This window comes from Rhinolophus sinicus, linkage group LG09 (genome assembly GCF_036562045.2).
Source record: "Rhinolophus sinicus isolate RSC01 linkage group LG09, ASM3656204v1, whole genome shotgun sequence".
NCBI lineage: Eukaryota > Metazoa > Chordata > Mammalia > Chiroptera > Rhinolophidae > Rhinolophus > Rhinolophus sinicus.
In genome coordinates this window covers 30,661,378-30,673,617 of record NC_133758.1, presented here as the reverse complement: position 1 = coordinate 30,673,617, position 12,240 = coordinate 30,661,378, and the positions used below count along the sequence as shown (strand labels likewise).

The following is a 12,240-nucleotide window of genomic DNA, read 5'->3' as shown; positions in this document are numbered from 1 at the left end:
ATACTGGTTTGATATTGATGAGTCCTTTAGTTGTTTCTTGTCTGGGAAGCTCTTTATCTGTTCTTCAATTCAAAATGATAGCCTTGCTGCATAGAGTGATCTTGGTTGTCTGCCCATATCTACTACCAACTAAGACTTGCTTCCATGATCCTTGATGATTTTTGTACCTGACAGGATTTCCTTCTATTCTGACCCCTGCTTTCCTTAAATTAAAAAAAAAAAAAAATCATATTGATGACTTGTCTAACTCTGTTATTTTCAGTTTTTTAGGTTCATTTCTGCCCATTACCGTCTTCATTCGTTGGCCATGTGTCCAAACAGTATATCTGGAGCCTTCCAGTGTAAGGCCTAGTCCACCTGCACTGCCTCAGGCTTAGCCTTCTCACTGACTGTCTCAATTTTTTCACTTGTCCTTACTTGCTGATTCAGATTCCACTGAGTCTCTGATCTAGCAGTTCCCAGCATTTTCTCCACTTTTTTTCATATGATAAGCGTAGCTTATATAAATATTCAGTGTATATGTGAAATTTCCAATAAACCAGCAATAAATCTTCCCTTTCCTCTCTGACTCAAGAAAGCCTATTAGAATACAAGAAACTGGGAGTGAGATTTTTAAAGGAATAATCTGCGCTCTGCTCTGATTTGTGTTTTAAAACTTTATTCTCAGCTTCTGATTCCATCCTAAGATGGAATAGTGGATGGAGTACACGTCAACTTTAAGAACAGCTAAAAGCTCTGGACCTTGTACATAAAACAAACATAAGAAGACTCTGAAAGGTGGAGAGAGGAAGGCAATTGACTAAGGACCTTGGGATTGAGGCATGACAGGGCAACAAGTTTCCCAAGTTTTCTTTTTGCCTCGTATATCCGGAACTGAGTGCTGGAGAAGCTGGAAAACTGGAAACACCACAGGAACAGGTTTCTGTGAAATCCCGAAGAAAGCGCTGCTTTCTGGAGCTAAAGGACCAGGAAAGGGGCATTCTAGAAAATGTTCAGATAGTAACTGCCCTATTTCCAGCCAAACACTGTAGGAAAAAAAAAAATGTGCCCTGTCCCAGTCAGAAAAGGTGGAATAGAAAGCCTGGACTCCCACTTTTACACTTGTTGCTACAAGGCACCTCTGGTGACTTCCCTAAGCCCTGCTGGGGTAGCATCAGAGAAAGTCAAGTGGGAACAGAGTGGTTAGCACAAACAACACAAAACAAAATGACCCAACTATATGCAAGGGTATTGTGCTGAGTAAGAAAGAGCCAGTCTCAAAAGGTCACATACTACATTATTCCATTAAATAACATTCTTGGAGTGACAAAATTATAAAGATCGAGAACAGATAGGTTAGAGATAGTGTTGGGTGGTGGAGGGGTGGGGGTGATTCTGAAGGGGTTAGCATGAGGGAGATGTGGTGATGGAATAGTTCTATATCTTGATTCTGGTGATTGTTACTGGATCTGCACATGTGATAAAATGATACAGAAATGTACATACACATTGTACCAACGTCAATTCCTGAGTTTGATAGTATACTATAGTTATAAGTTTATAGCTTTTTAAAATAAGTTATAAGATGTAACTGTGGGGGTACAAAAATAATTTTCCTCCCATCTTTCTAAATTCTTCTCGCTGGGCTAATAATCAGATTAACATGAGACAGATAAACAGGAGACAATGTCCTAATTTATTACACATATACATATAGGGGTTCCATAAGAAGATGAGCCCGAGAACAGTTTAGACAAGTATATGCTGCTCTAAAGAGAAGGGGGCAGGGATCTAGAATTTCAAAGCTAACGCAGGCAATTCATAGGTAAATGAGAAAGAGCAAACATGTAGCAAACAAATTTTTGCTGGGCCACCCAGAAACAATGGGACAGAGAGGGGAGTTCAATAAACAGGCTTTGCTAAATTTCTTCCTCTCTGTCACATTTAATTCGTGTAGTCTAAGGTGAATAGCTGAAGTGACTAGCTCCCTTCCTTTAAGCAGGTTTTATGTTAATTCCTTTAGGGAGATAAGAGGGAGGGTCAAAGGTTCTTTGAGTCTTTTGTTTCTTAATAACCAGCTTAAAATCAATACCCCCAAAAGCACATTTTGGGGTAGCAAATTCTGGTCCCCCTCCTAACCATTGGGGGGAAAGGAGTGAAGGATACAAAGGACCTCTCTGTACAATTTTAACAACTTCCTATAATTATTTCAAAATGAAGAGTTATTGTCTGATTTTTGTACTTCTGATAGTCATTAATATTATAATCCAAATTTTGAAGCTTTCTGCTTTCTGGGGCCAATGCTGGGATTGATTACATTTCCCGGCTTTTTTTGAAGTTAGATACTGCACATGGTTTGATTTGACCATTGAAATGCATTCATAAAAGAGACACATGGGGAGGCAGAGTTAAGAGACCATGTGCAATCTTCCTACTGTCCCTGCCAAGGGGGAACATTGTGCTACTCTGATTCTTCTTTGGCCTGGGCTGAAGCCCTCACTCACCCTCCAAGGACAGAGAATGTGGGCCAGACAGGAACTTGTGTAGTTTTAAGCCACCAGGATTTGGGACTTTTGGATACAGAGATCGAAGATAGCACTACAAGTATTAGTCACCATTACCTGCCGCCCCTCATAAATGCCCATGAGGTACTGCTCTTATCACCAGATCCAAGGGAAGACACCCTCCCGACTGTTTATGATCCTCCTTCATCCCTCACCCCAAGGACTGCCCTCACCATGCCGACAGACTTCACTGCCTGCCCTTCCCCATGATCACCACCCAAAGGATGAGTGGACTAAGGCACCTGCCTCCATCCTATTTGCCCCTTGTTCCTGGTGTTAGAGCTGTGAAGTTGTCATGATAGTGACATTGTGCTAGGAGCTGGAGAGCTAGGAGAGAAGGAAGGGCACTGCCTCCTGTTCCTGAGGCTTCTGTCATAAGGCAGGGCAGCCAGGTCTTTGGTTGGTAAAAGCAAAAATAGGAGTGAAAAAATCATAGCATAATAGCATTCATGTGTTCTGCATGGTTACCAGCTGCTTCATGTTTGAACTCCTAGGTGGGCTTGTGTTTGCTTGTCCCTCTTTCAATGTCACCCTCTTCTGTTCTTTCCTCCACATACAATTCTGTGTAACAGATCTCTTCTCTCCTCCTCCCGCCTACCACATGGGTCAATTATTCTTGGGCAGTTTCCCCTACTTTAGGCAATCTCCCACATTTCGCTATTACAATGAATCCATCCAAGGAGCTATCCTTTTGCTTTCTAGCTAATTGGGGACAAACAACTAGTCCTCATTCACAAGGTAAAAGAATATTAGTATTATTCAGGTAAAAATCATTTTAAAGAGGGCCTGACACTAGAAACAATGAAGGAAGTTAATCATTCACTCAAAAGAGCAGCTCCCTTTGTGGTCTTCTCAGGAGCTGTGGTGAGGAAATGTCAGGGCAGGCAGACTACTTCCTGTGGGATAGTCCACTTTCAATGTGTCTCCACGAATTAATCCAGGTACTAGGTTCTTCCATGGTAAAAATCTCAGAAAGCATGAAAAAGCCATAAAATCATGAAAAAAACACACACCTAAATCACACCATTATTCAGCCCCAAGGTAGTGAGTGCTCTTGCTGAAGCACACATCTGCACAACTGGAGAAAGCCAGTGAGTCCAGGGCGCATGGCCAACGGGAAATAGGAATAACATTGGGAAGGATTATGTCATTGTCTTTACTTTGGATTTCCAAACTGAGCTCTTACACCCCTTTTTGTAAGGCATCCAGTTCTTTTCTGCTGTTAAACGTGCTTACAATTTCTACCCCATTTCCAATTTTTTAAGTAAACTGAAGATAGATTTTTGAATAAATAAGAATGAGTAAATTGGGGATGTGGAAGGGTAATTGTGCTTGTTTATACAACCAGTGGCAAAAAGTGCATTTTACTACCTTGTAATATGCAAACAGCACACAATTTTCCATTTGTTTTTACAGTTTTTTTCTTTTTTGCAAAGAACTTGTTGCAACTAGATAAGGTACTGTTAACCTGGGCTACTTAATGGTACACACATTTTTTTCAAACATTTTATTGAGGTAAAATTTACATACCATAACATTCACTCTAATTTCAAGCGCACAATTCAATGATTTTTAGTAACTCTATAGAGTTGTATAACCATTACAATCGAATTGTAGAACATTCCCATCACTCCAGAAAGATCTCTTGTGTCCCTTTGCAGTTACTCTCCATTCCCACCTCACCCCTAGGCAATCACCAGTCAACTATCTATATAGACTTGTTTTTTTCTAGATATTTCATATAAATGGAATCATACAATGTGTGCTTTTATTGCATCTGGCTTCTTTCACTTAGCTTTAATGGTTTGATGTTCCTCTATGTTGTATCTTCTATGAATATTTGTTTTATTGCTGAACAGCATTCCATTGTATAGATATACCACATTTTGTTTATCCACTCACCAGTTGCTGGACGTTTGGATTGTTTCCCCTTTTGGAATATTATGAATAATGCTGCTATGAATATATACATACAGCTTGTTATATGAACATGTTTTAAATTTTCTTGGGTATATACCTAGGAGTGGAATTGTTGGATCATATGGTATTTTTATGTACGACTGTTAAAGAACCTAACCATTTTCCAAAGTGGCTGCACCATTTCACATTTTCATCAGCAATGTATGAGCGTTCTAATTTCTCTATCTCCTCATTGACACTTGTCATTGTTGGTCTTTTATTACAGCTATTGTACTGGGTGGGAAGAGCTTTCTCATTGTGGTTCTAATTTGCATTTTTTAGTGACTAATATATTGAGCATCTTTTCATGCTAAGCTGACAATTTAAATATTTACTTTGGTAAAATGTCTAGTCAAATCTTTTGCCCATTTTAAATTGGATTATTAGTCTTTTGAGTTGTAAGAGTTCTTTATGTATTTTGAATGCAAGTCCTTTATCAGATATATGATTTGCAAATCTTTCTTTCCTGGAGATACAGCATTTTTTTGAGAGGTATTTTTAAAAGAGATGCAAACTTCAAAGTGACGTTTCCTTGTGGTACATTAAGAGGCCAATCATTCACTGTTTCAAAATATTATATAAGCACTTAAAAAGAGCAACTTTCAACTTTTGTTTTAAAATATTTGCAAAACATATTAAGCACAAAACAGGATAGTAAAATTACAGAGACAATCTTCGGTAACATCTTTTTGCTTAGCCAGGCTTTCGGTCCTTTTGGTGAACATAGCATTTATTTAAAAATAAAAATGGTATAATTTAAATGTCATTGTAAACACTAGTCTCTTATCATTCCAGCTCTTGGCTGGCAAGCAAGACACATAAACCTCTGAATGATTTAGGCAGAAAATTAATTTATTAAAAGAACAGTTGGTGATGCCTAGCGAGAATGATAGAGGATCACGGTTGTGTCTTCTCTTCAAGGTAAGGTACGGCTAAAGTATTGATTGAAATTAGTGCCAAGGAGTGTTTCCCAAGGGGACACGATGGAAGGCCACCTCTCAGAGCAGGAGACAGTCCCCTCTCTGCAGGGGACCGGGCGTTTTAGTCCCCCGAGGACTGGCTGCTTCTTCCGGCGGTGCCGGTCGGTGGCCTCCCCTCTCACCGCCCACCCCGGGTCCTGGACCTCCCGCATGCCGGTGGCCTGGCGCAGGGCTCAGCAAGGCCGGACGAAGGCGCCACCGACAGTCCTCCAGCTTCAAGTCCGCCTCGGCGGCTGCGGGCGACCCTACCCGGGTCAGGAGCAGCCCTTCTGCTCGGCCCCGAGGTCGATCGAGGACCTCCTCGGCGTGGTGAGGGCACCGCCATTTCCTCCCACCCTGTGATCTGGTCGACGTGAAACGGCCCGAGTTTGGCTTTTCCTGCTGAGGGAGCCTATTTGTCCGTACACGGGTTCAGGTGAAGACCACCCGGCTCGGACGGCGCGGCTGAAGCCGTCGCACACCGAGCCTCCCGCCCGGGGGCCCTCACCCCGGTGCCCCCGGTCCACCGCTCCCCACGGGTCAAGGAAGAACGGTTAGAGGCGCAGAGACCTCCCAGGAACGAAGGAAAGCGCCGCGGCCCCGAGGTGGGCTCGCCGCAGGGGCGGGGGCAGCGCATCCGGGTGAGCGCGCGGCGCCCCCACCTCCCCCGCGCAGCCGCATGGGCCGCCGCCACCGCCGCGGAGCACGCCGCGCGCTGTGAGCACCGCGCCCGAGCGGCCTGCGCGGGCGGCCCTGCGGTCCCGGCCCGCCGCACTGAAGCGGCCCCGAGCGAGCAGCAGAGACAGCGGCGACGGCGGCATGCCGGGCGGCCCGGAGTAGCGCGCTGAGCCCGCGAGGCCCGGCGCGGAGGCGGGGGCGGGCGCGGCGGAGGCGGGGCCCGCGCCGGGCCCGCCCGCCTGCTGGGGAACCGCCGGCAGTGGCCGAGGAGGCGGCGCGGCGGACGGCGGCCCGAGAGTAGCGCCCGCGCTGCGGCCCGCGGAACCGCGCCGCGACCGCCCGGGCCGGCCCCGAGGAGCGCCCGCCGCCGCCGCCGCGCGGACCGAGGTGAGTGTATCCCGGTTCCCGGGCCGTCCCGGAGCTGCGGCCGCTTGCGCGGGGCTGGAGCAGGAGGCGGAGGAGGCCCGTCCGCGTCCGCGTCTCCCGTCCCTTTGTGGCCCGCGCTGCCTCGGCCGGGGCGCGGGCGATCTCCGCACCGGGTCTGGGTCAGGGACTCCGGGGCTGCTGGACACGCGGCGTCTCTGGTTGGCAACTGCGGCGAGCAGCGAGTTTCCGTCCTAGTTTGACATTGAGTTAGAACCGTTTTTCTTTAGAAGACGGAAGTTTGTTTTATTCACTAAAAATACAGCTAAATATGGCTCCTGGATTCGGCTCGGTCGTGTGGTACTTGGAACCCCGGTGCCAGGCTGACCCTTGCTGGGCCGGCGTGACGGGGGAGGGGGAGGACACGCGGGCAGCCAGGGGCGGGGGCTTCCCGGCCCACTGCGCGCGAAGAGGACCCGGCCCTGAATTAGTAAATGTTTCTGTATGGGAAGTAGAGGGCTTTAGGTAATGTGGCAGCCCTTCCTGGAAGAATGAATGAATGAAATGTCATTTGCGTATCCATAATCAATACACTGTCCATTTCAAAATTTGCCAGGAATTGTAATGATTTGCATTGTCATTGCCGCTCTCACCTGGTCAACCTTGCCAAGTGAGGGTTCCCCCTCCTCCAAACTTATGACCTTGGCCTGATTCTCAAAGCCACTGAGCTCACCAGACCTTCAGCCTAACGCGCTTCGCATTTTCTGGCAAGAGTGGGCAATGGGCAAAGCGGTGTTTGTGACTGAACTGTTTCTGGAGGGCAGAGAACGTTATCTTAATCATACCCTATACTTAATATATTGATTTATACTTCCTGTCAAGCATCCCGAGAGAGGTGTGTGTGGGAGGTCCAGTCCTCATTTCACAGATGAAGAAGTTGGGGCTCGAAGAAGTAACTTTACAGGTCACAAGCGAAGCAGCAGAGCTGGGATTCAAACCGAGGCCTTATTAATCCAGCGGTCTTTATATCACATCTGTGTCTAGACCAGGATTGTCCCCTGTGCTAGGCACGAACTACATGTGGCTATTTAAATTAAAATTTAAATTTAAAAATTTCAGCTCTTGGCTTGAACAAGACACATTTCAATTGTTCAGTATCCAAATGTGGACCAATGGCTACTATTGAACAGCACTTGTCTAGACCATACATCCGTTTATTCAGTAAAGAAATATTTATTGAGTGCCATCTATCTATGAGGCACAGTCCTAGGAATACTATGGTGAATAAGAGATAACATGTCGTTGCCTTATGGGGCTTGCATTTTACGAGATAGCTTGAGGGATGTTTCCACAGTACTTCAGAGGTTTGCTAATTCAAAGTGTGGATTGTGAACTAGCAGCAGCATCCCTCTCCTCTGGGAGTTTGGAAGAAATGTATAATCTTAGGTCCCAAACCACATGAACTGAATTGGTATCTATCTGTTAAAGTGATATAACAGCTCACAAGTGATAATCACAGATCTATCTCAGTGGATTTGTGTTCACATTGAAAGCCTTATTCAGAACACCATTGAGAACTGGTTTAACAAATGTTCTGATGGATTGTTTGGTAGGGGTTTGAGAAGCAGGCTGTAAAATTCTTGGGAGCAAATACTTGTTAAGTGCCTGGCTTCTCCCATAGAGTGTAAGCTTTATGAGAGAAGAGATTGTGTCTTCGTTTTAGAGCCATGTATCCCCAGAGACTTCAAAGTGCCTGTTAAGCAGTGGGCACTCAATAAATGCTTGAGTACAGCCACATGCCACATAATGACGTTTTAGGCAACAGCAGACCACACATATGATGGTTGTCCTATAAGATTATAATGGAGCTGAAAAATCCCTATCCCCTAGTGATGTCATAGCCCTCATAAGTTGCAGCACAAAGCATTACTCACATGTATGCAGTGATGCTGGTGTAAGGAAACCTGTGCTGCCAGTTGTGTAAAAGTACAGCACATGCAATTATGTACAGTACATAATACTCGATAATGATAATAAACGTTTGTTATTGGCTTATGTATTCACTATACTGTACTTTCAATTGTTATTTTAAAGTGTACTCTTTCTACTTATAAAAAAAAGTTTGCTGTAAAACAGTATGCATATTACACCCGCAGCAGCCTCATACCTCTCGTCTTTACAGCACCTCTTGATTTTCTCATTTTCTCTTGTACTTAATCTAATCTCCTTTTGTTTTGTGCAGTAACGTGCTGTCGGGGCTTGTAGCCTAGGAGCAATAGGCTGTCCCTTTTAGCTGAGGTGTGTAATAGGCTACACCATCTAGGTTTGTGGCAGTGCACTCTGCTGTTCACACAAGGACAAAATTGCCTAAAGACCTGCTTCTCAGAATGTAACCCTGTTCTTAATCAGTGCATGACTGTGTGTAAAGGAGCATGCTAGAAAGTAAAACTGGTTGTTACTCTCAAGCAATTGTAGGCAAGATAATTCTCGTGGCATTAGGTAAGAAAGAGCATGGGACCAGAGTCAAAATGAAGGTAGAGTATATGTAGCTTTTTAGCTTCAAGCCCCAGCTACTCTGGCTCGAGTTTCACCCCCAGCTCACTTGCATGCTCCATCTCTTTCTCTTTTTAAGAATATAAAATAACATTAATAAATTTGAATCTTAATCATGTTAGTGCCATATAAATGTGTGTGTGTGTATTTCTTTTAAACTAAATTTCACTTTATTTGGATTTCACCAGTTTTTCCATGAATGTCCTCTTTCTGTTCCAGTACCCAGTCCAGCGTACTACATTGCATTTAGTCATTGTGTCTCCTTAGTCTTTGGTCTGTGACAGTTTCTCTATCTTTCCTTGTTTTTCATAACTCTGGTGCCCTTGAGGAGTGATGTCCTGGCTGTCTTTGGTGGACAGCTTTCCATAGACGAGATAAATCATCCAGTTATGGGAAAAAGTTCTCATTCAGGAAAGTAAGGCAACAGGAATAACTCTTATTTCTATTTGTTTGTTCATCATGTAATCTATACATCTGTTATGCTTATATACAACATACAACTTTAGTACTTGTTTTCATTAACAGATTTCTTGGGGTACAGTTCCTCATTGGTTGAGATTCAGAAGTGTTACAACATTGTAAATATGAACCACTGTTTTAAAATATACCGAGTTTTTATTTTCATGATGGGTTAAGAGCTGGGGTGGAGGAGCAAGGAAAAAGGAGAGATTACCTAAAAGAGGCAGAGATCAGAGAGAGACCAAGGTGAATGGAATGACAGGTGATGGAGGAAGAGGAGTGGGGCAGCTGCATAGAAGACAATTAGGAGTGAATATCATTTGTTCATCTATTCAATTAATATTTGTTGAGTGCTTATGGTGTGCCAGACCCAGTGCTAAATACTCAAGATAACTGGGGGTGGGACAGCACTAACCAAATGAACATGCAGATAAGTACATAATGCTTACAACTTGACTTGTGTTGAGTGCTATGAAGAAAAAGGAAAGGGTGTGGAGAGATTGTGAGTGGGAGGAGCTGCTGCTTTTGGTTGGCTGGGTTGGTGAGGAAGACTTTTCTGAGTGACATTTGAATTCCTCTCTCTGGCTTTTGGGGACCCTTCATAGTTACTCCCACACTGCTTCTCTTATCTTTCTGTTATTTCACAGCACACACATGCCTCTTTCCCCATAAGCACTGTGCTTGCTTCTAGCTCTGTGTCTTTATATATGATTTCTTCCTCCCCAAATGTCCTCCTCTCCACCTCCAGTTGTGGAAATGCTACCTCTTGTTCAAAGATTTGCTCAAATCCCATCTCCTTTATGATGTCTTTCACTGTTGATTTATGCCTGTGTTTGTCAGTCTACTTGAGCGTATGGTGTTTGAGGATAGGGATAATATTTTATATTTATATTTATATTTATGTAACCTCACTTAATCCAGGATTAATGAAAGGTTGTTAAGAAGGGTAGGTCCATTCTGAAGTGTTAACATTTGGGTGATAAACCTTAGAGCAATAAATAAGGTCCAGTTTTGTTGTTTTTTTAATTAAACTTTTTGTGACATAATTGTAGATCCACATTGCAGTTATAAGAAATAATTCAGAAAAATGCCCTGTACCCTTCACCCAGTTGCTGCCAACACACAGAAATGGTATGATTTTCCTTCTTTAGTTTAATGATATGATGGATTATATCAAATTTTGAATTGAGCCAGCCTTGCATCTCTGAAATAAACTCCACTTGGTCATGGTGTGTAATTCTTTTTATATATTGCTGAATTCTATTTACTAATACCATGTTAGGGATTTTTTGCATTTATATTCATGGGGGCATTTAGCACTGTAAATTTCCCTCCCAGCACTGTTTGAGCTCTGTGTCACAAATTTTGATATGCTGTATTTTTATTTTCATTCACTCCAGTGTATATTTTTATTTCCCTTGAGACTTTTTTGATCCATGCACTATTTACAAGTATGTTGTTTAGTTCCCAAGTGTTTGGAGATTTTTCTATTTTCTTTCTGTTTTTGGTTTTTATTTTGATTCCATTATTATTGAAGGACACACTGTTTGATTTCAGTTCTTTTAAATTTGTTGAGCCTTGTTTTATGGCTCAATATATACTCTGTCTTGGTATATGTTCTGTGGATACTTGAGTAAAATGTGTTTTCTGCTGTTATTGAGTGGAGTATTCTATAAATGTCAATTAGATCCTGTTGGTTGATGGTGTTGAGTTCTTCTATACCTTTGCTTGTTTTCTGTCTATCAACTGTTGAGGAGGGATGTGGAAGTTTCCAACTACTTTTGTGCATTTGTCTATTTCTCCTTTTAACCTGTATCCATTTTTAGCTTTATATATTTTACAGCTCTCTGGTGCATACACAATTAGGGTTGCTGGGTTTTCTTGGTGGATTGACCCTTTCTGTCATTGTATGGCTTTCTCTGTTTCTAGTAATTTTCTTTGCTCTGAATTCTACTTTATCTGATACTAACATAGCTGCTCCTTTTTCTTTTGATTGCTTTCTTTAATTGTTTGGATGATACATCATTTTCCATCCTTCTACTTTCAATCTGCCTATATTGTTATATTTGAAGTAAGTTTCTCATAGACAACATATAGTTGGGTCATGTTTTTTAATCCATTCAGCCAGTCTGTAGCTTTTCATTGATGCATTTAGGCCATTTACGTTTAATGTAATTATTGATCTATCAGGGCTTAAGTCTGCTATTTTATTTTTTGGTTTTTTTTGTTTGTTCCCTCTCTTCTTTGTTTTTCTGACCCTGATTTGCTATGGGTTACTTAAACATTTTTTAGAATGCCATTTTGATATAGCTATACTGTTTTTTAGTGTATTTCTCTGTGTAGTTTTCTTTTAATTAAAATTATTTTTTACTGGTTGCTCCAGATATTATTTGCTCCGCGCGCGTGTGTGTGTGAGTGTGTGTGTGTGTATTTTGTCTACTGGTGTCATCACTTTACCTGTTCATTAGAAACCTTTTTTCCCTTTACCCTTCCCCATTTTAATACACTTGTAAATATTTTCTTAATTTACATTCAGAAGCACATTAGACAGTGTTATAGTTTTTGCCTCCATGGTCAAACAAATGAGAAAACTCAAGGGGAGAAGGAAAATCTATTTACCTGTGTTTTCGCTTACTATGTTTTCTCTTGATTTCTCAAGATTCCTTCCTTTATCATTTCATTTTTGTTTTAAGAGCTTCGTTAGCCATTCTTTAGGGTAGGTCTAC

The 12,240-nt window shown here is 42.7% G+C and overlaps 1 protein-coding gene across 1 annotated transcript in view; it reads left to right on the top strand.

Moving 5' to 3' along the window:
* Positions 1 to 6,394: 6,394 nt before the first annotated feature.
* GALNT1 (polypeptide N-acetylgalactosaminyltransferase 1) overlaps positions 6,395 to 12,240 on the top strand; it is a 109,116-nt gene continuing 103,270 nt past the window's right edge. Inside the window, exon 1 of the mRNA XM_074340127.1 lies at positions 6,395 to 6,526. The gene's annotated coding sequence lies outside the window, so the exon portion shown is untranslated. The remainder of the gene's footprint in view (positions 6,527 to 12,240) is intronic.